This window comes from Choloepus didactylus, chromosome 22 (assembly GCF_015220235.1).
Source record: "Choloepus didactylus isolate mChoDid1 chromosome 22, mChoDid1.pri, whole genome shotgun sequence".
NCBI classification, from domain to species: domain Eukaryota; kingdom Metazoa; phylum Chordata; class Mammalia; order Pilosa; family Megalonychidae; genus Choloepus; species Choloepus didactylus.
In genome coordinates this window covers 40,278,283-40,302,924 of record NC_051328.1, presented here as the reverse complement: position 1 = coordinate 40,302,924, position 24,642 = coordinate 40,278,283, and positions in this window count along the sequence as shown.

Genomic DNA, 24,642 nt, shown 5'->3' with positions numbered 1-24,642 from the left:
GCCTTGTCACTGTCTTGTCCCCAGTGGGCTCGCAGAGCGGCCCCGCCTCAGTCTGGCCTGTATTCTGCGAGAGTGTGGTTCACCTGGGGACAGCACAGCTCTGCCACCAGCCGGGCAGGCCCTCACGTCCTCAGCCGATACGGGTCTCGTGAGCTCAAGGTCAAAGGGGCGCCCACCTCAGAGGCAGTCCATGGACTGTCCAAGCCCCCGAGCCCCCTCTCCTGTTCCGAAGCCACAAGCTTGCTGCACCTCCTGGCATGGAAAGGACTGAGGCCAGAGGCGTCAGCTGGGGGGTCCAGGCCAGGAGGGACGGCAGTGTACCCCGTGACCTCTGTACTCCTCCCCACCGCCCACCCCTCTCTCGGCTGCAGCCACAGAGACACAACACGCCTGACGTCAGTGTAGTCCTACTCTCAGCTCTGCACAAACGAGCGGTGCGATCTTGCCGACCCCTTCTCTCTGGACTCGGTTTCTCCATCCTCCTCTGTCCCTGAGGTCTCTCTTTGCTCTGATGGTTTTGTGGCATCTGGTACAGAAAGGACACTGAGCTACCACACTTGTTCCTAAACTTCCACGTGGAGAGTCACCCCCAGGACCTCAGGGGGCTGCGAGTCTCTGCCGGGTTCTACCATCTCGTGTCAAGTCCCGGCTTCTGGAATCTTCTCCTGTCCCTTAGGACCACTCCTGCTCCTGTTCCCCTCATCTGGGTCACTGTCTTTGCCTGGAGCAAGGAGGCAGACACTTCCTGTGGCCAACCAAGCAGTACAGCCTGGCTGGCCAGGGACCGCAGGGAAAAGTGTAAGGAACAGTGCCTGCGCAGTCACACCCGGACAAAGGACTGAAGACAGGAAGCCCGGCCAGCACGGGGGCTGTCTCCCTGCACACTCTTCCGGGCCAGGTGCTGTGCTCGCATTATCTCACCTGACCCCACACCCTCTTTCATCAGGTCTCCAGGCTGTAAGAGGCAGTGCGGGGTGCAAACGGCAGGCTGGCTCCACGGCCCCTGCTCCTGGCCCTCGTATTCTGTCACCTGGTCCTGCAGCTTGGCCTCAGTTTCCTTGTCTGTGAAATAGGAGTCACTGCAGAACCTCCCTTCTTGGGCTGCTGTGAGGGGAAAATGAATGAGTTCAGGCAGAACCTTTGGCTCACAGGAAGCACTCAGTAAGTGTCAGCTGCCACGACCGGGCTAGGTTGCCCAGGTGTGAGATGGCCACCCTGGACCACAGGTGTTAGTTCAGAGGACCAGGCATCTCGGTGGCCCCTGGTAGCAAGGAGGGCTTCTGTAGGAAGAGGAGCTGTTTGACATCATCACTTGGGGGGTCTGGAACACCCCGGCCCCCAACCCCTGACCACAGATAAGCAGTGACATTGGCACGGCTTCTCATTCTGCTGGACAACAGGTGGTGATTCGGCATCAAAGGGTGGATCTGAGCCCCAAAGATGAGGCCCCCACTTCCCTGACCTTAGACTTAGCAGGGCTGGGTGTGTCCTGGAGGCCCAGAGATGAGTAACTCTAGAGCAAAGCCACGGGCCACATGGCAAGCCACGCTTCCTGCCACTCGGCCACCCTTCCTGAATGCCAAGCACATGCCTTGGGGGAGGCCGATGGCCAGATGCTAGCCAGATCCATCTCCTCACCCAACACGCAGCTCAGCCGTGGGGTGGGACCGCATGGCCAGCAGTGGTCAGCAGGACAAGAGTGGACGTGATGTCACCACCGTAACCCCTCCACACCTCTCTTCCCTCATCATCTGCTGGTCGGAGCAGCGGCTCCCGTGGGGAACTCTGAAGTCCCGGGGACGGCAGTGTCCAGGCGGCTGAGTCACCTCGTGGCAGGCTTCTGAGCTCACTGTTGGACTGTGATGTGAGGGAGCAGAAAAGCTTTTGCTGCATTAAGCCATTGAGGATGGGGTTGGGGGTCTCTTTGTTACAGCAGCTAGCAACACCCACCCTGCCTGATGCACTGAGCCTCAACAATGGCTGAGGCCAAGGATCCACCCGAATCTACCACAAGTTTCCCAGTTGAGATCTGTAAGCCACTCGCATCAGAATCACCCAGGGAGCTTGTTAAAATGCAGAGTGCTGGGTGCCTCCAGCTCCATCTGAAACCAGCACGCCCTGGTGATTCTGACTCACAAACGCCTTTGACAGCTGCTGGTGTTAGAGCAGAAAAACACGACCTCTCGTTCGATGCTAGAGAGGGGAACAGACTCTGTCCTTCCCCCTGAGCCCAGATCCCCCCCGCCAACTCCCCCCAGTGTCCAGGAAAAGCCTGAGAGCAGCAAGTGGGGGCACCGAGGCTGATGGTCACTCAGTAAACTGGACAGACAGGAGATTCATTTGGGTCCTTGCTAACGCGATGACGACGCCATTGGATTCTGATAAGGTCGTCCCTTAGCAGGTGGGATAAATCGTGGCTGCCCTTGTGTCAGGACGGCTCTGAGTCATCCTGGATTAAATTAATAATGATTAATTGGGGCTCCTGAAAGCTGAACCACCGAGCGAAGATTAGCGTGTGCATTCGAGCTCTCTCTCTCTCCTTTATTTCCTCTCTCCCTTCCTGGGCTGCATCTCCTCCCCCAGGTGACATTCTAAGACGGGAAATTGGAAGCGGATGATGTTGAGATCTGGAGCAGCCGCTAACAGCCATGCGGGGGCCTCCCCACCACTCAGCAGGGCGGGGAGGGCTGTGGAGCCCTGACCGGAGAGTCTCACTGGTTCCCGGTCGCCTGCTGCACGTGGGTGGGCAGAGGCGCCTTCCAGGCCCAGGAACAGGTGCAGGGCCCTTTCTCCCACCTTGCGACCCGACCAGGCTGGTCCACAGCCAGATTCCCAGGCAGGCTTGACTGAGATGCCCTGGGGTGCGAGGCCAAGGCCATGGGCCCCTGCACGCTCCTCCTGTCAGACAAACAGCCAGGTCCGGCAGCCGGGGCCTCGCGGCCAGCTGGAGGGAGGGTGCTCCCACACCGGGGTGGGGGGTGGGCCACTTGGCCCTGCCCCGGGCGGCACCCAGGAGACCCAGCCCAGCTTTAGGGGCACAGAGAGGAAGCAGACGCAGCAGCAGAGCTGGACAGAGAGACAGATGGTGGTCAGAGAGCAATGTCGCCGTCCAGAAATCAACAAAACGAGGACTGAAGTCCGTGGCTAGCCCCCACGGAATCACTCTCCAGGCCTGTCCACGGCAGCGTGGGGTCAGTCTAGCCGCTCCCAGGGCAGGCCCGGCTCGGCCCTCTCGGCCTGAGGCTCTCAGGGGTGGGGACACAGAGCCTGCTTGCAGATGCAGAGCTCACCTCCCGGGACCCGCTCGTGCTTCCTGGAACCCCTCCTCCCCAGGAATTCGAACGTGTCCCCGGAGTGAAGGCCGCGTCTGCTAAGAGCCTGGGCTCCTAGCAAACAATCGCCGAGGGCACCGTGTTGCTAGGCCCAAACGGCTCCTAAAAGTAAACCCAGTGCGGATCTGGGAGGTTTAACTGGCTCTGAAGCAGATGCCAAGGCGCCCCGGGGTGGGGGATGGAGGGGAAGGGAGGGGTCCCAGCCAGGCAGCTAGAAACCTGCGGGAATTCCGCACAGTGGGGGAGAAGCAAGGGGGGAGGAAGGCCTCCCCGAGGAGAACTCGGGGCCCTCTCATCAAACGCCCCTATCTACACCCCAGGGCTCGGAGGGGTGAGCTAGCCCCACAGCTCTCCCTTTCCCCCTCCTCCAGCCCCCCTCCTCCCTCCAATGCAGGGAGCAGGCTGGCTGGGGTCCCAGGGACACGGCTTGGGGTCCAGTGGCCTGGAGATTGTTCCAGCCAAGGCCAGTGGACCCATTAAGTCGGGGAACTGTTTCTCGTTGTTTCCCAGATGAAATTTACATCACACACAATGAGCCACTTTAAAGTGGAGGAGGCAGAGGCATTTGCACAGTCAGTGTTATGCAAGCCCCACCTCCTGCACTATCTTCTGGGTCACCCCTTACCCCCTATCCCCAGGGCCCCCAGCCACAGGGAGCCCCAGCTCCTCCAGCCCCAGCCGTTTGCGTCTCCCCAGCCCAGACCCCAGCCGTGTGAATGGAGACGCTCCAAGCTACCCCGTCCACGGGATCATCTCAGCCAACGCCACCAGGCTGAGCCCTGCCAACCCCAGCATTGCAGAAGGTTCTGGTAAAACGGTGGTTATTTTTTCAAGGCACTAAGTTTGGGATGGTTTGTCACGTCCTACGTGTAACAGAGGCCAACCCCAAGGAAATCAGTCATCCTCCACCCAAGCTAGCACCCCCAGGTTGCCGCCAACATCAGCAGTTAGCCCACAGCTCTGGGAAGAGGAGACCCCGACTGAGGGGGGGGACCCACGGTGGCCCTGGGTCTCTGACAAGCGTCTGCGCTGAGAGGGCAAAACGGAACTTCTGCAGCATCCGGCTATGCCATATGCCCCGAAAAAAGCAAATACCACTTTCTCCACAGTGGAAGGACAGGAGACAGACGGGTGGCGGGCCCGGGAGGCCGTGTGCAGGCAGGGCCTGTGTCATTTCGTTTCAGCTGCCCAGTGGGAGGGGGCGGCTCTGCTGTCACCCCCCGGGGACAGAGGGACAAAGGGACAGAGAGGTGCTGCGGCTTGTCCCAGGGCTCACGGAAAAGGCACAGCCGGGGCGACAGGAGACAGAGCCACAGCCTCCAGGGCCTCTGGAGGGACACAGGACAGAGACAAAGGGACACGGTAGACCGTTTGGAGGCGATGGAAACGCTCTGCGTCGTGACTGTGGTGGCGGTTACACAACTGTATACATTAGTCAAAACCCATTCAATTAGACACTTAAAATGCACGGATTTTGTTGTACGTAAATTATACCTCAGTAAAGCAGATTGAAAGAGTAAAAACTATGACAATTTAACCTGCACGCAGATGTACACATAATTATTTTTCACAGGAGGCTACATCTATTATTGTCAGATGAGACACTGAAGCCCAGAGAGGGTGTCGTCTGCCCGGCTGCACAGCAAGGCACCCGAGGAGGGGGTGGCGGCACCTCCCAGCTGAGGACTCTTCCCGCTTTCCTCCTTTCTGAGCTCCCGGGGTCACAGCCGGGCTGGCCTGACTCTGCCCCCCACTGCCCAGCCCAGGCAACCCAACACCAGCTCCCATAAGACACGGAGGAAACAGGGCCCTTTGTGTGAGGGTGACAAGGGCAGTGTCCTGTGCTGAGAGGACAGCTGGCCAGAGGGCCTCTCGCCACCCCCAGCCTCCCCGGGGTTCCGCGGGGTCAGGGGCCCGGCTGGGCCAGGGGCTGGGTGGGCAGCTGAGGCCTGCAGGGCAAAGAGGGGCCAGGAAGAGGCCCAGGACTCGGCGGTCCAGAGCAGCCCCGCTGCGGGCAGAGGCCACCCACTGTGTGTGCAGCGGTGGCCTGAGCTGGCCTCTGCACCCTGCCGTGGCGGACAGCCCTCCGTCAGCCCCCTGACCCCGAGGCCCGCAGGACCCGGGGAGGAGGAGCCTCCTGCCAGGGGCAACGCAGGCCTCTTGGAAGTGAAGATTCCAGAAGATGCCACTTGATTCCTTCAGGAAGGAAGAAAGCATAGCCGAAGCCCAGGCACAAAGGGGCTTTTCTGCAAAGGAGGTCTCTGCAGCTGGACTTGGGCCATCCTTGGGGCAGGTGGGGATGGTGAGGAGGGGCAACGGGTACCTCTGGGGGCACCCAGGTGGAGGTAACCGGGGCATGTGCACAGGTTATAGGACTTAGCCCCCTTGGGGCCCTGGGAGCTCAGCCTCAGCTGCCGACGCACTTCCCAGCCCCCAGCCCCACCCCCAGGCACTGCAGCCGCAGCCCAGCTGCCTGCCCCCAGGGGAGCTGGTCAGGGGCTCCCATCCCAGGGCCTGCTCACCCAGGGGTCTCTGCAAGCGCCTGGCAGCTGCCCGAGGGGGCGAGGTGGTGACAAGTACAGGATGCGGTCAGCACGACACAACCAAAGGTGACTTACAAACTCCAGAACGTGTCAGGTGGCCTTGAGCTGTCCCTTTTGTGCTTGTCTCGGCACCACAAAGCCTCTTATGCCAACTGTCTTGGAGGCTGCCCCCCACAGACACGCCTGAGGGGCTCCCCATTTCTCGGGGTTATTTTCTACCTGCCAGCGAGGTCCCCAGACCCACGTCCCTCGACCCTTCTACGGGAGACCAGGCGAGCCCATCACCCACCCAGGCCCCCCGGGGTCTGCACATGACCTCCCCTCTCCAAACACCCCTTTTCTTTGGCCCCTAAAACATGGAAGTTGTTTCAGGCATGGTTCTGACCTAATGGTCCAACCCAAAAATAAGGAACGAGGCCCACGGAGGCCACACATGTCGCTTCTCGTGTTGGAATGAGGCCAGAAGCCAGCGTCTCCTGTCTCCTGGGCCCCTGGTCTGCATGCCGCCAGGCCACCGCCTCTGGAAAGCCCTCGGAGATTTCAGCTGTGCTCTGTGACCATCAGTGCACGACTCTCACAGCCTGATTCAGCCGTTTCTAACTGCCCGCCATGGTTCTGCTGCCATAATTGTCACATGGTGGCATTTTCATGAGCATCAGGCAAGTGCATGGCACTTTCCTAGGAACCATTTAACTGCCATTTCACCACGGAAGAAACAGGCTGGGAGGAACCGAGCGGCTGGCCCAGGTTACGCAGCAGCCCAGAGACGGGGCTGGAATCCGAACCTGCCCGTGTCCAGACCAGCCTGGCCGGGGAACCAGGGCGGCCTGGCTCACACCGAGGCCTTCAGCACCCGGGTATGCCCCCCGTTTGGGCAGCACTGGGGTGTCTGCACGTCTGCCCTGGGCCTACACGGAGGGGGCCGTGCTGAGAAAGGTGCCCCCTCCCCTCTCCAACCTGCCTGCGCTGAGCCCCAGGCCCTGTGGGTGCTGGGAGGCCCCGGGGGCTGCTTCCGGGCCTGGGGAGGAGCTGTCCAGGTTTGAACCCTGGCGTTACTCCTTCCTAGCTATGTGGCCCTGGGCAAGTTACTTGCCCTTTCTGGGCCTCACTTTCTCCTTCTGTATCCTGGGGACAGTCATGGTCCCTGCCCCCGGGGGGTGAGTTCATCCCGGTGAAGCACTGAGAACAAGCCTGGCCCTGGGCAAGAGCACAGACGACATCAGCAGACAGCCATCGTCATCACCACGTGCCCCAGCCTCCTGGACGCCTCCTGCCCCACTGCCAGGGTCACACGAGGTGACAGCTGGAAGGAAGTCCCAGGGGAGGCAGGCAGGGGGCCTGCGGGAACCTCGGGCAGCCTGCTGCCTCAGCGCTGTGTGATCTCTGGCAATTTTCCAGCCTCTCTGAGCCTTGGGGCCGCATCAGGCAAACAGGGATGAGACCACCCCGCTCCCGCACGTCCAGGGGACTCAGGAAGCATGTCCACCAAGTACCCCCCAGTCGCAGACCACGGTGGGCCTGTCCTCTTCGAATCCGTCACTAGCCACCTTTGGAGCACCCGCCCTCCCTGGGCTTCCCCCAATCTGTGCTGTGTTTCTTCTTTGGGGACTGTCTTTGGAGCTGGTTGTGGGGCCACAGAAGAGCAAGTCTCACGACTTGATGTCTGCTCGTCTTTGCCCCTGTGGCACCTGCTACCTGATTTTTACCAGGGTGGTGAGAAACGACCGCTGGCTGTGTTCAGAAATCAGGGCCCCCTCGAGGACAGGAGCCCCTGGGCACAGGAGTCACAGACATTTCCCAAGTGTTTGCTGACGGCAAGGGGCTGGAGCCCCCCGAGCCTGGGCACCTCCAGGCCTGGAGTGAAACTGGGAGGGGCCGGCTCAGGTCCCCTTTGAAGGGCCCTGGGACAGCTCTCCCCTCCTCTGCCCAGAGTGCCCTGTTCTGCTCCACCAAGGCCTCAGCCAGTCCCCTCAAGCGCTGCCACTTCCGGGAAGCCTCCTTGGGTGGCTGGTCCCTTTGCCCCACCCTGCTCGCAGGCACCAGCTGCCCCTGTCTTCCCGGATTGGGAGCCGTGCGTCCCTCCTCTGCGAGGTCATCGAGCAGGTCACGTTCACCCTGAAGTCAGACAACCCCCAGCTCCCGCTCCCCCACACGCAAGTACCTTTGGAAAACAGCACCCTGCGATGAAAAAGGGGATGAAACGTCACCTAGAACACAGCCGTTGCAGCAGCCCCAACTGGTTTTGGAAACTCCTCGCCCGCTCGCCCCTTCCACACACACCACCCCGTCAGACCTGGAGCTTCACCCACGTGAGGCGCTGCTGTTCCCACTGCACAGCTGAGGAAACTGAGGCCCAGGGAGAGCACGTGCATCCCCGAGGCCCCCGGACACCGAGCAGTGAGCGGCGGAGCCGGGAGGAAGTCAGAGGCCTGGCTTCAAGGCCGCCCAACCACTCCCTGCCCCGGGTGCTGGTTGGAAAGGCAGATTCCTGGGTCCCAGCACCTCATGGAGCTGAATCGTGGAGGGGGGTGGGATCCAGGCACGTGTAGGAATAAGAAGTTCTACCAGGGGCTCCTCTCTCCTCTAGGGTCCTCCCAGCCGGGAGCCGGCAGCCTGGACCAGGCAGGAGATGGAGCAGGCCAGCGTGGTGGCCCCTGGACAGCCATGGGGTCCCAGCCTGGGGTCCCGCTGGGTCCCATCACCTCTTCCCACGGTCCTCACCCCCTCCAGTCACTCACCCTAAGGCTCCAACCCCCTCTTTGCAAACCCCATAATGTCAGTGCAGCTTGCCCAACATTTACCAAATGTCTACCCTGCAGTTTTGTACAGAGGAAACACAGGGACCTTTAAAACTCCGAAGCCTGCCCCAGTTAGAAACTGGTGGTGCACTCACGTGGACGTCAGCTTTGCAGAGGGTGGGACTCAAGCACCCGTATCTGTGAGGGTCCCCGGTGGACTGGGTGCAGACGGGCTCAGTGGCTCCCAAATGTGGCCACACGGTGGCCTCCCCTAGGGGCTGGCTCGAAGTGCAGAGTCCCAGGCACCCCATCCTGCAGGTCACCCTGCAACTTAACACAGCGCTAGAGGATCTGTGTGTGATGCCCTGAGAAGCCGGCTCCACTCCACACGACCCACCTCCAGGCTCGGGGGACACGCCACAGCGACCGAGGCTGGTGGCCCACAAGGGGTTCACGCTGCCTGCAGCGGAGCTGGACACAGACAACCAGGTGCAAAGTACAGGTGTGTTCCGAGGGGGGCACACTCAGTTGGCACCTGACAGATGTGATCCTGACCTTTGTGGGGGGCCAGAGTGTGAGAATGAGGTTAAGTTTAGCTTTCACACAGGACAGGTGTGCCTTGCAGGGTGGGGCAGTTAAGGAATTGGCAGAAGGTTAAAAAGACAAACTAATCCACAGTCAGTCCCCCTGCTTATCCGCCCACTATCCACAGTCAGTCCTCCTGCTTATCCACCCACTATCTACTATCCTTGCAAGGTGGAGACTCAGAATAGAGGTTCCCAAAATGGCCTCATAACCTGTTACCAAACTAGCCCAGACTGGCTCTAAAGAGGCCTGGGCATAACCATCATAGTCAGGGGTGGAGATTTGTTCCAACTGTTTCTAATGTTGCAAATTTGCACAGGAAATGTATTTCAAATGTTTCCAATTTGGGCGGGCTGCATGTTTCAAATTTGCACGGGCTAGTTAGGCTTGTCAAATAGAATGTAACCTCTGGAGTATCAGCCAATGGAGAAACAGGGGAGGGACTTGCGGTTAGGGGTAGGGAATAAATACTGCTGAATCTATTGTTCCGGGCGCCAACCCCCACATTTTGGTTGGGTGCCCGTTCTTGCAAGATCGTGAATAAATTCTTTTCTTCTCCACAATAGGGTGAGCGTTTATTCCTTTTTACGAATAGTGCTTGTTTCTCACACGGAGGGGGTGAGAGCTGCGGGGCCCGAGGGGGGCGGGCACTAGGGCCCCCAGCAGGTTTGCAGGCTGTTCCTGGGTGTGTGAGCTTTGGGTCCTTTAAGAATCAGGAGGGCTCAAGGTGGCACCTTAGTCAGACACCCAGGGCTCAGCTCTTTATTTTTAAGATAAAATTGATCGTGGGGTTAGGGTTTGGTTGCTCAGAAGTGGGTGGCGAGGGCTGCTGTGGGCATTGAATCCCGGGGGGAGGGAGGAAGGGTGGGCTTGGCATTCAAGGCTCACGCTCTCTCGCCAGCCTCCTCTCCCCCAGTGTCCCCGAGGCCATCTGTGCAGGTCACCCCCAGGCCCTGGGCTTCTGTCCTTTGCCGAGGCCACGGCTGGACTCACTGTTCTGCAAGCCCCCTCCCCTTCCCCCTCAGTTTGGAAGCTTCACAGCGAATCCGGGGCAGTGGCTCTTTAGCTCTTTTCTCAACGTCGTAAAAGGGGGTGGTGGTGATGCTAGTTCTCACCCTTTTCTTCTTTCCACGAATATTAAGAACCTATTATGTGTCAAGCACTATTCTGGGCACTTGAAGGTGTAGCTATGAACAAAACAGCCCAAACGCTGAGCTAGTGGAGCTTACAGAGGGTTCAGCGGGGCAGGGGAGGCAGACGACAAAGAAGATAGAGTCACAGAGGATGGTGCCGACAGGTACGAAGGAGGAGCACAGCTTGGGAAGTGGGACAGAAACTGTCAAGTTGGGGGGTGGAATTTACGGTAGGGTGGTCAAGGAAGGCCTCACGGAGAACGTGACAGTTGAGGAAAGAGCAGGAGGAAGTGAGGGAGCAAGTCATGGAAATTTCAGGAGCATGAGAATTCTAGGATATGCAAAGGCCCTGGGGTAGGAGCAAAGGCCCTGGGGTAGGAGTGAGGCCCTAGTGCAGGAGTGAGGCTCTGGGGCAGGAGCGAGGCTGTGTGTGTGAAGGAGGAGCCGTGGTCAGAGGGGTGGGGATGTGGGCAGATCTTGGAGGGCCTCGTAGGTCACTGAAAGGACTTGTGTGTTTGTTAACCTTGAAGGTCCCCAAGAGGTTCCCTAAAACCACGGGGTGGGTGGCTCAGGGGGGCGGGCTGGCAGTGGGCCCCCCTCATGTGCACCAGGCCCCCCAGCCAGCCCCGGAGGCCACGCCGAGAGCCCGGGCCTCTGCAGCCTCGCCAAGCATCACGTCTTGCACAATTTTCCGCAGCCCAAATCTGACAGAGCCATCTGTCTCGAACAGACCCCGGTGCTTGCCTCCAGCTGGTCCCCTGCGTGAGCCAGCACTCTCACTGCCACACGGAACACTCAGCTGCCGCCGCCGGCTCGGTCCCCGTCCCCCAAGACCCGGCAGGGGGGCCGGAGGCTTTGCCCGGCCAAGCGCCCAGCTGCAGCCCAGGAGAGCAGCCCCCCTCGGAGGAGCCGCCGGCAGCCTGGCCCTTTCCGGGGCGCAGGCCCGTTCTGCACGCTCGGTTTGTGCCCCGGACCGCAGCCCCGCTCAGCAGGGCGAGGAAAAGAAACCCACGTGCGCTTCTCGACTCTTCTCGCTCTTTTCTCAACTCTGGCTGATAATCCAAACTCAGTCGACTTTAAACTTCCCAAGCGACACCAAAACAGATGTTCACATAGTCCCCAAATCTTTCATCCACCCCACCCCCCAAAAAAAGTCTAATCTGAAGCTATCCGGCAACTGGACTAATAGATGCGTAAACCACAGCGCCAGATGATTTTTGGCAAGCCCGAGGAGCCCTCACGGTGAGCTCTGCAGCTCAGACGTGCCTGGACCCAGCTTTCTGGGCCAAGGGCTCTACAACGATCCACTGTGGAGACGGGACTCGGACGGCACACGCGCTCCGGGAAGGCGCCTTCGGGAAGGACCCCGGCACGCCGAGGCCCGGGTCCAGTCAAGTGGACAATGGCAGTGATTTGGGGGGTGGCAGTGTACCCGGCCAGGCACTCGGATGCAGACACCCCCTTTTATCTCCCAGAGCCATGCTGTCACACACTCCCTCGCACAAACGTTCCCGTTGCGAATGACTCACTTGGCGAGGACGCCAAGTGCCCATGCCAACACGTGGGTCGACCCGCCTGAACCCCCGGCCGGAAAATACCAAGCAGCGACTGCGTTCCTCGCTAACAGACTCGGGGAGGGCGGCGGGGCCTTTGCTTGGGCCTGTTTTTCCCGGCGAGGTCTGTGGACCGCCCGCCGGCTGAGTGAGGCACCCATGGGCCCGGGGTTGTAAACCAAGCGGCTCGGAAGGCGGACGGGCTCCGGAAGAGAGGAGGGTGCAGGAGGGAAGGCTGCCGCTTGTCGGGGACACACACCAGCGCCTGGCCCTCTCCGGCCTCACCCACGCAGCCCCGGTTTGCCACTTGGGCTTCAGCCGCTGTGCCAGGGTCAGCCGCTAACGTTCTGTTTTCCCTCCCGTTCCTTGTGAGGTTGGCACGAACTGGATCAAAAGCACACGCTCTCGGAGTCAAACGATCTGGAGAGGCGTCCTGGGGCCTTCTGCTCGTGATGAGCCTCCCGGGGTCTTAGACAAGGACAGCCTCTGCTTCCAGGGCTGGAACGGGGCCTGAGACTCTGCATTTTTAACAAACGCCCCAGTGAGGCCACCGCTGGGCCACAAACCACACTGAAGAGCGGAGGGCTCGCCCAGACCTGTCGGTTCAGCAACCCTGGCCCGAGAAACGGCTGTGTCAGCGAGCACTCACGCGGGCGCTTTTTTGGACAGGAAAACCGCAGAAGTGACGCCGGGTCCTGCTCAGGAGGCAGGCGCTGCATCTGTCCCCCGTCACTGGCGGTGATAATTCTGATCACCTGCTTAACGTGGCGCCTGCCAGGTTTAAAGCGACTGCCCCCTCTTCCTAATTACTGAGGCTCTTGTGGAGGGATCGTCTGGAACACGCAGACAGCCCCGTTCTCATGACGCGCCCGCCCGCTAATTTCAGCCTCCATTCATGATTCTCGCCTGAAACAATGATTACCAGGCTGTCTGCAAATGGTGATTTTCCATTTCCATCACTCCCTCTGCATGCATTAATTTTGTGATTCAAATTCCGGTCTCTTATTATAGTTCTCCCGTAACACAAAAGAAGGAGCCCAAACACCACGAGCTGGAACCTCAGCCGTGTGGCTGCTTCCCACCTGCCAGCCCACGTCGGGGCAGCTGAGAGGACACCTGGGCACAAGGTGACTCGTGCAAACCGGCCTCCCCTCTATTAGGACGGGGGCCACATCCTCCCGCCCAAACCCTCACAGCCCACGTGGGCCAGGCCCTCCCACAGCCAGCCATTTAACATTACTCTGCAGATGCTCGCCACCCCACGCTGGCTTGGGCACGACATCTGTACTGAGATCCCCAGAACCGTCCACCTGGCAAATCCCTTAATTGGCGGACATGAAAACCGGGGCTTTGTGCTCCCAGAGCCCAGGGGACCGGGAGGGGATCCTGCTTGGAGATCAGGCATCTGGGGCAGGGGTGGAGGGAGGGCGAGGAGGTGGGTCTGCCAGGCCCCCTCGCCGAGCGCCCACCGAGGGGCTGTGGGCAGAGGCGGCAGCACACGTGCAGCCCACCGGGAAGCCCCCCGCCCTGCTCCGCTCCACTGCCCTGGCCTCCCCGCCTCTCTGTCTGATCTCTCTCTGCTGTCATGTTCTTTGTCCCCGAGCCGCACGCTGCGAACACACACCAGGAGCGACTCGGCAGTGACAGCAAAGCAAGACCCCGCTGGGCAGCTTCTCTGTTCTCGCGGCCCCCAACCCGAGGGCTCTCTCCTGAGCGGGGACATCTTGAAAGCAGAACGGCTGTTTATCAGGGCTGGCAGGGCGGCTGCCATGGAGGGGAGCTGGGCCGGGGCCACGGGCTTAACCGGCGCCTGTCCAGGCCCACCCCTCCCCCATTTTATTTACACGAGGAAACTGAGGCCCAGAAGGGCGAAGAGGTGGGCCCAAGGGCACCCCAGCCAGAGGGGTCTACAGTAGGGTGAAAGAGAGGGTGGACTCAAGCCAGACCGCCAGAGTTCGAATCCCAGCTCCACCCCTTCCAAAATAAGTGGCTTATCTCCTCCAGGCCTCAGTTTTCTCTTCTGTAAAATGGGGACAATAGTAGTCTCTGCCCTCCAGGGATTGTCTGAGGATTACCTGAGCTGAGACAGGCACAAAGCCCTGAGAATGGTGCCCACTCAGCCATGTATGCGACTGTGAGTTCGTTTCTACCCTCGGTTCGGGGTCCCATCCTCTGACCCTGGGCAACGAGGCAGCACGATGCACTGAATCTCCACCCGCTGGAGCTCCGCAGCCCACCCTGGGGGGACGGGCAAGGATTTGTGTCAGCTCAACTGCACCCGCCAGCCGCTCTGTGCTCAGGGGTGGAAGCACCAGCTCGCTCGGGAGCCTTGGCCCCTACTCTGCCCAAGTTGGGGGGTGCTTTAGGGCCTGGGGAGTGTCTCATGAGCCCCAGCTGCTCAGATAAGAACACCAGAGATGCCTCATCTTCATCGACAGACCCAGATGCCAAAGGGGGTACCCAGCTGGAAGCCAAGCTAAGAAGCTTGGGGCACAATGGGGTGGCACCCCTCACCACCAGCTTCCAAGGGGCCCCCGGCAGGGAGTTTTCACCCCCTGCCAACTCAGCCCCATGCAGGGCTGTGCGAGGAGGGGTGCTGGAGGCTGCAACACAGCGCATGTCGGAGCACAGGGCAGGGCCATCGGAAGGGAGCTCCCCGTCCTCCTGGGCCGAGGTGGGGGGCCAGGAAGGGGCCAGGGGCCGCGGTTCTCTCCCTGGGGACAGCCCAGAGTGGGGAAAGAACACAGGCTGCAGCATCTGGGTTTGAACCTCCGGCCCTTCTCTCACTCACCGTGAAGCCGGGGGGCTTCCCAAGTCGCTGTGAGCCCCTGTCTGCAAGATCTGGTGGCTGCTAGCCATCGGCCAGGGGACAAGGCGTTGGGGAGGTCAGGCTCTCAACATCCCCCCAGCATGGCTACTGCTGCTGGCGTAGCAGAGGACTCGGGGTCCAGCAGAGAGGATTTGGGGTCTGCCGTCATCACCCAGGGGCGGGGGGAGTGTGGAGAGCGGCCCCCAGCCCATCTTCCATTGCAAACACGGCATGATGGCAGCGCTTCCTGGGAAATCTGCCAACACCTCTGGAATCCTGCCCATTCCCAGCTGGAGAGCGCCAAGGGCACTGGTGTTCGCCAGCTCCACGACGGCCCGGATGACCCCACCTCCCGGCTCCGTGACCTCACCCAGCCCCTCCTGCCAGGCACCAGGGCCGCCTCTGGCTGATCAAACATGGCGGACGCGACGGCTTGCAAAGGTCTTGGGGTGTGCAGCTGGCCACCGAGTGGCTCGCTGGGGAAGCCGGCCGCCATGTCATGGTCCCCGAGCGGCCGCGTGGAGAGGCCCACAAAGAGGAGCCGCCGCGGCTGCCACGGGAGGGGGCCACCCCAGGGGCAGATCCCGGCCCTGCCCCAGGCCCCAGCCGCCCCACCAGGCCCCTCCAGGACCCTCCCACAGAAACGGAGGGAGATGCTCAAGTACTGCGGTTTCAGCCCCCAAGTTTTGGGGTGATTGTTACGTGGCAATAGATAATTCAAACAGCATCGAATTACACAAATTAATCAAGAAATGTGGCATTAAGGCAAGCAATCAAGGTGAACCTCGAGTCAAAAGATCCTGGCATAGGAGAAGTAGAAAATTATGCACAGAAAGAGGGAAACCGTAATTTCCGGTGACAATCCTGGCAGAAGCAGGAGCCCCTGGCCCTCGTTCGCCAGCGGTGCGAGTCGGGCCAGCCCCTTTCTCGGGAGGCTCAGCAACCCTAGGGGGTCCCTGGTCCTTCCCAACCTCGATGGCCTGGTTTCTGGCCCGAACCTGGTTCTGTAGATGCCTGGAGTCCCCCAAAGACACCAGAACTCTGGGTCAGGTTTTGGCAAAGAAGAACCCTGGAGGAGGCACAGCTCCCAAATCCCACAGCCAAGCAGAGACAGGTCAGCGGGGAAAGTGAGTTAAAGTAGTTAAGAGAAGGCAAGGGGGCCACAAAGAGCCCCTGACGAGCACCCAGCTGGAGTCCTGCTCACCAAACCCCTGAGCGGGGTCTCCGTGTGTGGGATTTGGGGATTTCTGACAAAACAATCCTTTCCTGTGCACTGGGGGTGCCCGGGGGTCTCATCCTGTTCAGTTAACATGAATCTACTCTGCATTGCTTCTGCATACACTGGGGTGAGCAGTGCCCCCCAAATTCACGTGCAGCTGGAACCTCAGAAGGTGACCTTATTTGGAAAGATGGTGTCTGCAAATGTAGTCAGTTAAAATGAACTCTTATGGATTAGGGTGGCCCTAAACCCCCTGGAGCCTTCGGAGGGAATGCAGCCCCGGTGACACCTCGACTTAACACTTGGGGCCTCCAGAACTGCGAGAGGAGAAATGTCTTATTTCAGGCCCCCCAAGTCTGTGGCGGCTCCAGGAAAATGAGACACCCCCTACCCACCTTCCTGTTCCGTAACTGGGCATCACCCACAGTCTGGGAATTGGGGGAGACACTTTAAAAGACCATCGGGCCTTTGGATGGAGCAGTGGCTCCCACGCTGGAGGGCCTGTGGCGTTCGTGCTCCTTTCCCGCTAAGTCGCAGACGGTTTTCAGAAGAGAATAAAGATGGAGCCCTTGAAATTAGCTGGAGACTAACAGCCCTGACTGACTAAGAGGCAGGTGGGCTTAAGCCCCCGTGCAGCGACTCCTCCGGTGGGCATTTAACCTGTGCTCGCCGTGTGGACCCCCGGCCTCGGTTCAGCCACCACGGCGGGGACACGGAAGGGAGTTCTCTCCCCCGGACAGGGGCCGTGAGGGCTAATCACCTTGGCCGGACCCTCACCACCCCAAAGGGGCTGCCACCCATCCCTGTTCAGGGAGCAGCCTGCACCCCAGCCTGCTCCTGGGATGACACCGTAGCTTCTCCGTCCTCGCACTGCGTCCCCCAGAACAGAGGACCTTTCACCCTAAAAGTTAACGGTGCTTGTGCTGAAAGGGTGGGCATTGGCCTCGTGGGCCCTTTGGCTTCTTATCCTCTCTGGGTCCTTCCTGAACTAACTCTAGAGGAGGGAGGGTAATAATTCCCAAATCCCCCCACTTCCAGTTGGAGACACGGAGGCGGCAGGGGGGCCTGGCCGGACCAGCTGCTTCTACCTGGTGGGAAAGCGAGGGCTGTAGGCTGGGTCCTCCCCAAACGCTCCCCGAGACGCCGGAGGTCCAGCTGGCCAGGATGACCTGGCACGTCTGGGCTGCTCCGGGGGGCGTGGGCAGACAACCCGGGCCCTGGGGGACCCCACTCCCATGCCCACCTCATCACCCCCTGTGCTCATTTTCTAAGAAACCAGACACAGTCACACAGCAGCTCCGAGAGAATCCAAGATGAAAGCCTTGGGGCACTGAGAAATGCAAAACATCACTGCAAATGTAAATGATATCTTGCAGGAATAAGGTGGGGGTGGGGGGATGGAGAATCCCCGCATAAGAGAGACGAGCGTGTGATTTGATCCTAACCCCGGACCTGGCCTTGGCCAGGACTCAGAGCACTCAGGTGCCAGAAAGTGGCCTGGTCCAGAGACCGTCCTCCTGGGCAGGGGCCGGGCAGTGCTTTCCCCTAGACCCCCAGACTCCTGGCCCAGGGATCCCCATGCCACACCTGAGGGAAAGCTCGGTCTCCAAGGGCTGAGGCCTTAGCACCCTGGACACGTGGCTTTGGAAAGGCCTTCTGAGCCCAGGGCAGGCCGCCAAGGAGACTGCTGACTTCAGCAGCCCCAGGGTGAAAGGGAGAACTTCCTGGGCAAAGCTCAATTTTTCTCCCAAGCTCTGTGGGTGCCAAGAATTGAATAATTTCACAGACACCTGAACACATGCACTGCCACCTAAGGAGTGGTAGTCTCCTTGGCAGATACTGCTACTGATTCTGTGCTCTCCTTTGCTCCAAGATGGCACTCCTTCCATTGAGGAAAGGGGCTGGGGTCAAAATTTAGTTCATGGGCTTGAGCAGGGGCAGGCCGAGAGGGAAGCCAAGAGGAGGCGGGGTTTGAAGAACCACCACCCCCAGCATCAGTCCAGCAGATTGGGGGGGACCCACAGGCATTCTGAATGGGGGTCTCCACTCACCTACCGCATTGCTAAGTAGGCTGGGAGGGCACGGACCCTGTGACAGTGGGGGAAACTGAGGCTCCGAGCCATGGAGCTGTTTTAAATGGGATCAGTGGTGGGCATGCTGGACAGAACGCATCCCAGGCCCCTCCGCCGGGCCTCAGAGCTCAGCTTCCCATAGCTTCATCACCCTCACAGACAACACCTAAAGTGGGCAGAAGAAACCAGGCCCCAAAAGAAAGCTGCTCATTCACTCCATAGAACATCGCCTCGTTCTCATTGTTCAAATTTTGACATAAAATTATAAAATAAAACCTCATGACTTCATGCTCCCAGACTCCAGTGATTTTTGTTTTTAATCTACACTATTAAACGCTGTATCATTATTCTCAAGAGCTCCTAGAAAACAAGCAAATAAAAACAAAAATGGAAAAGCAAAATCCTATCCATGCTAGAGCAAGATGCGCGGCTCCAGCCCAGACTGGCGGGATTAGAAGACAGAGGGAGCCAGGGCTCAGGCAGAGGGCTACAGCGTGGCAGGGGGTCTCCTAGGTCTCCCTGTCATTCAACTGGGGTTGTGATAATGACCTCCCTGACTCGGTGGCTGGGAGGTTGAAGCAGCTGCAAGCGTAGTTAGCACACGTGTTGTCAACATGATGACTCTAAAGTGAGGTAGGCGAGCAAAGCGAGGAGTTCCTGGGGGTGCAGAGGCTGCTGGGCCGTGAACTGGTCCTGTGTGGACAAGAGCTGTGGACCGGAGCCGTGGCCCAGGGTGTGGGCTGGGCTGACCCCCTCACTAAGGAGGCCCCATGGCTCGGCCTCACCAGCTCCTGTGCACACACACACGCCCCCCCGCCACCAGATCACACGTATCTGGATCCCACGTCACCTCTAACTCATAGCCCCCTCCCACCTGTGCTGGGCCCAGGGCAGCCCCCAGGCACCCCTCGCTGCCAATCCCGCGGGAGTCGTGCCATGGCACGGCCACGCTTTCTGGAGATGCGTGTGAAGCATTTGATCGGGGCACGCGGCCAGTGCACGGTCAGCGCCAGAGCTATCAGGAGGGTTCTCCAGCACCTGCTGGGGCGTCCTCCCGCTCTGTGATCTCAGGCAAGTCACTCAACCTCTCTGGGCCTCCGTTTCTAGTCCTCAAAGTGGGGGTGCAAAGCCCACTCCCCTGCTCCCACCCTCGGTAGCAGGAACCATGCCCACTGTTGGGGTGGGGACCCCGGGCTGCGGCCTGGGAGGCGCCCCGATGCCTCTGCCCCTGGCTCGCTGGAGCAGGCCTGGCTGTGCGCGCTCAGCGTCCTCAGGGCCTCCCACCGCACGCACAGAAGCAGCCTGGGCGGGAGCAGGCGCGGGCAGGGCTGCTGGGCCATCTGCCGGCCGCGCGCAGACGTCCTTCCCTTCCCGGGCCAAGGGCGCCATCTGCCGGGCGCGCGGGGCACGGCACCCCTCCGCTCGGAGCCCGCTCGGTCCGGGAACCTCTACATGCTCCGGTTCAGCAAATCGGGGTCCCCCCGCCCTGCCCAGCTCCCCGCTCCTCCCGACGAACCTCAGGGACAAGTGCTGGCGACGCTGGGCGCTGGCTCCGGAGCCTCCCTCTCCTTTCGTTGGTGGGTCTGCGCCCCCATTTTGCAGACAAGGGACAGAGGCCCAGAGAGGTTGAGTGACTTGCCCGAGGTCACAGAGTGGGAGGACCCGACTGGCTGGCTGGGTCCACCTTTCCGGGCGTTGGAGGACCCGCCTGGGGGCCTGACGCTGATCGCACACTCACTGTGAGCACAGATTGGGTGCCTGATGTGGGGACCCAGGGCTGCACTGAGGATCTCGTGGGGACAAGCCCTTGGTGGTAACAGATGAGAGTTTTCACCCCCATCATCTGCCCTCTCGGCGCCTGAGGGAGCCCCCGCTCCCAGCCCACTGGTCAGCTGCCAACCTCTGGCCCTGGCCCGCCCTGCGGCCCCAGGTGAGGGGTCCTCCCCAGAGACCCCACCTGCTCCCAGCTCCCCTCGGTCTCAGTCACCTCCCAGGGTCCCTCCCGGACCCGCCCGTCCCTGTAATGCCCCACCCTGTCCTTCACCCCACTTTGCTTCTCTACGGCACTTGCCACTACTTAGCCTCACTACAGCTTCATCGGCTTATTCTCGGGGTCCCCTCTAGACCAGCACCATCCGATAGAACACACAGCGAACCACACATGCTGTTTTAAACATCCCAGTGGTCACAATAAAAAGGTAAAAAGAAACAAGTAAAATAAACATATTAATAATGCATTTTACCTAACTCCATATACCCAAACTATTGGCACTTCAATGTACTCGATATAAAAAACTAGCCAGATGATGCTTTAGACTTTTGGGGTACCAAGCCTTTGCGAGTGGCATGGGTTGTGAGCTTACAGCACATCTTAGTTCAGAGCAGCCACGTTTCACGTGCTCCATGGCCACACGTGGCTGGTGTTAGAGACAGCACAGAGCGAGACTCTGAGTTCCACAGGTAGGGGTTTCTGTCCCTCTGTCCATCTGTCTGTCCGTGTCCCCACCCCCAGCACGGGGCACGGCACACAGTAGGTGCTCAATGATGGGGACAGATGATGTCCATGGGGAGAATTGCAGCACAAATCCTGGGAACCCCACGTGGGGCCGGGGGTGGGGGGACAGGGGAGTAGGGGATCAGGGCTTTGACGTGGGCCCACTCTGCCTTTACCCCTCCTGCTCCCCAGCCCCGCAAGCCGGGCTGTGGTGCCCTCACCCCCCAGGGAGAGTGGGGTGGGGGGAGCGTGAGGAGGGGGAGGGGCTGCGCGTCACAGGGGCTCTGCTCTTGGCAGCTGCACGAAGGAGCACGTGGATTAGAGGCAACAGGTGTGAGCACCAGCAGGCCTGGGCTTTCCGAAGACCTCCCCATCCCACCCCCCAGATTTGGCCCTTGGCCTCTTGCTGCTAACGCATGGGTCAGTTGCATATTCCAAGTCTCAGCTCTGAAGCCAGACTTTGGAGCATCCTTAGAATGCACTTTGGAATGCACCCACCTCCAGGAAGCCCTCCTGGATTGCCCATCTCCTCTGCCCTCCTGCAGCACCCTCGCCTCGGCTACTCTGCTGCTGGGTAATCTGTGGGGTCGCCCACCCATTCACTCAGAGGACATTAACAATGTGCAAAGCCACTGAGTGTGTAAGACCCCAGCCCCCTCTTCCTGATGCCCCTGGCCTGTGCTGGGTGCTGGAGCCCCTCAAAATGCCTGTGCTCCCACCCTCCCCTCCAGGCCTTTGCCCCCTCAGGGTCCTCCTCTTGGCAATCCTTCCCCACCCTCTTTCCTGGCTGACGATGGCCCAGCCCTCCCGTCTCTGCTCAGACCCTTCCTTTGGCATCGGGGAGCCCGGCTGTCAGTGCTCAGGCTGGCTGGCCCGGAGTGGAAGCGGCCAGCCTCCCCCAGCCTGGGCACACTGAGGACAAACCTGGAACCCTCTGCTGCCTGGGGCCGGGGCCAGCACAACGCCCAGCGCAGCACAGGTCCAGGCACTGCCCGCTGACCGGCCAGCTGCCCCTCGCCAGGCCCCGTGGCCAGCCCCAGCAGAACTGCAGGTGGCCCCTTGTCACTGACAGCCTCCTGCGCTGGACACGGCTGCCAGCGGGCTGTTCTCAGGGGCGCGTCATCCTCCAGGCTGTGGACAGAGAAATGCAGAAAGCGCCGTGTCTGTCTCTCTCGCCGTGGACCGTGGAAGGAGCAGCTGTCGGGGGCGAGACCAGGGAGCCTGCAGGGCCCAGGGCTCAGCCCTCTGCGCAAGCAGGTGGTGGGCGGGTGCTCCCGCGGTGGGCGCCCAGTGGCTGGGCATGCAGCCCGTACTCGGCATCACGGATGCCCCCAGCTGCGCTCCAGGTTCAGGTCTTCCTGATGGTCAGAGGGGAACAGGCACTGAGACCCCATGAACGTCGCTAAGATGAAGCCACCCATGCCACAAGGGAGGCTGCAATGTCCATTCAACAGCCAGGACCACGGCTCGCAAGGGGCACAAACGCCACGACGTGTCCCGACAGGCGGCCACGTGCAGGCTCCCGGAACCCCCGCATGACAAAGCCCCAGAGCCGGCCATCGAAGGTGCTGCGGCCACAAGCTCTGACCAAGCGCTCCCCCAGGACCCCGCGAACCTCTTCGTGCCTATACCCTTTTCCTAAAGTCAAGTCTATTGAGGCGTGGTGTGGATTGAATGCTCAGTCCTATTTCCAAGTCCCACAAGCAGGACCTTGAAGATGTGCTCCCTCCAGATGAGGCCGACGTGGCTGGGTCCTTAAAGCAGGGGCCGTGTGGACGGCCGGGCGGCACAGGCGGAGGGTCAGTTCTGCTGCCACAAGCCCAGGGATCCCGGGGCTTCCCGCCCACCCCCGGGAGCCAGAGGAAGTGTCTGGAACAGATTCTCCCTTTAAGGGGCAGCTCGGCCTGGCCCACCCTGGGTATTTGGCCATCAAGTCTCCAGATCCGTGAGAAGATTCACTTCTGCTTGTTAGGCCCCTTAGCCCGGGATGCTCTGCCCCAGCAGCCCCGGTGGACAAGGACACAGCAAATTACACGCAGCACATCCGCCCTCTGTGGGGGACGGGTCAGTGAGCCTCAAGGCCCAGTATCTCCTCCTCCCACCTTCTCTCATCCCCAGCGGATGACACGATTGTCACCACAGTGGAGATGGGGACCCCGGGATTCCGAGAGGGAGGGTCTGAGGTTCAGGCAGCTGTGTGGGCCATGGATGCTGGGGCCGTCACCTCTGGGCTCCAATACCTCGGCGTCTCCGCACGTCCTGGCTCCAGTGCCCACCTGGGAAGGTGCGGGGAGGCCTTGGCCACACACTTGCACGACCCTTGTCCTTTCCTCGGCATGTCCCTAAACCAGGCCCCCCACCCCGCCGCGCTGCCAGAGGTGCCACCTGTGCCCAGCTCGCCTCCCCAGGCGCTAGCTCGCCACAGGGCCGTGGGGCAGACCTGAGGCTCAGCGTGGAGCAGCTGCCACTCGGAGACGCGGCCGGTGGCCCAGGCCTGCACCTGCGGCCCGAGGAGGGCAGGGGGAAGGAGGCCGCGGGCGCCGAGGCCACAGGGGATCAGAAGGTCAGGAGGACCCCAGGTACTGCCGGTGGCAACCCAGAAGGAAGATCGCACCCAACACGGATGGTTTTCCAGGAAAATGAAAACTGCCAAAATCCACCCAAGAAGGAGCAGAAAAACATGAACAGACCTCGAACCCGGGGGAGAAACAGGAAAAAAGCTGCCCAAGGATTAGCTCCCAGCATCGCAGAGGCACAGACGGCTGCAGCGCAGTCCCCTCCAGGCTCGAAGACGCGGGTCACCCGCACACCGGAAGCCCTCCAGAGGCTCAGGGAGAGGCGGAGAGCACCCCAGGGCACGTCGCGGAGCCCGAGGACGGAAATGGAGAACTCGGGGGAGAGGGTGGCCCTGGGGCCTCCCCAGCTGATGGCGGCCGATTGGCGGCAATGACAGAAACAGGGACAGGGGCCTGGGGACACGTGGGGCACACAGCTTCTGTCCATCTGCCCCCCTCCATCCCCAGCTCGTGTCTGCCAGGCTGGGTGGGGTTAAGCCCACCACGGCCATAGAAGGGAGGGTGTTTGGAAGAAAAGGCGCCCATCCTGCGGGTGCTGGCCTGGCTGGGAGGGGCCCCCATAGGAGCTCCCGGGTGCCCCCACTCCAGCCCTGGAGCCTCGGGCTGCTTCCCCGAGAAGTGGGCTCCTCTTAAGCAGAATGTGGCCCGTCCCTTGGTGCTCTGAGAAACCAGCTCCTTCTCCCTTCCCCCCAGGTCTCCCCACGGGGCCTGCGGCCGGGCTGCCCAGAGTGGGCAAGGAGGGGCAGGGAGACCCGACGCCCTGGTGGACTGCACGGCCCCAGCCGGGCCCTGGGCCTCTCCTGGGCTGGTGTTTCCAGCTCTGAGCCTGGGCTAATTCTTACCTCTCTGACAACCTGACTGCAAGAGCTGGGAATGGCTGTGTAAACTGAGGGGGTTCTTGCAGCTGCGCCTTGCCCTGGCAGAGTGATCAGGTTTTGGAGGCGCCTCTGTTTTCCTCCATAAGAGCCGCTGATTCTAATCACCGCAAGGATGGGGGCCACCAGGCACCAAGGCCTGGGCCCAGCCCGCATCAGGCTGGGGACACGCACATGTCTCAATGGACAGACCCTGCGAGCCGTGTCCGTGGGAGGAGATCTCAGGGACCACCATGGGGAGGCGGGGCAGGAGGCAGGGCCAGGAGGGAGCAGCAAGAGGACAGCGTTGAGCAAGTCGTCCCCATGGGCGGTGCCAGCCTGAGAGGAAGAAGATATTAGCTACCTTTAAGGAATAAAGAAACCAGAGCCAGGACCCCAGCCCAGGATGAGGGACGTGCCCGCAGCCAGGCCTGGCCGCCGGCATGGGTGGCCTTCTCCCCACCTCGCCCAGAACAGATGGGCTGTCGGAGAAGCAGACAGGCACATTCAGAAGCTGCTCTTTCCAGAGAAGGAGGCAAGACCTCATCTGTAACATCTCCCGCCCCAGAAACCCCAAGGGCGACAGCCGCTCCAGCTCGCAGGGGCCGGGCTTCCGCGGATTATTAAATGGATGATCCCCCCCTTCGTGTGTGTGTGTTTCCTTCAAGGCAGCATGCGGGACGGCGCGTTAACAAAGCAGCCGCAACCCAAGGCAACATCAGTCCGACAATCCC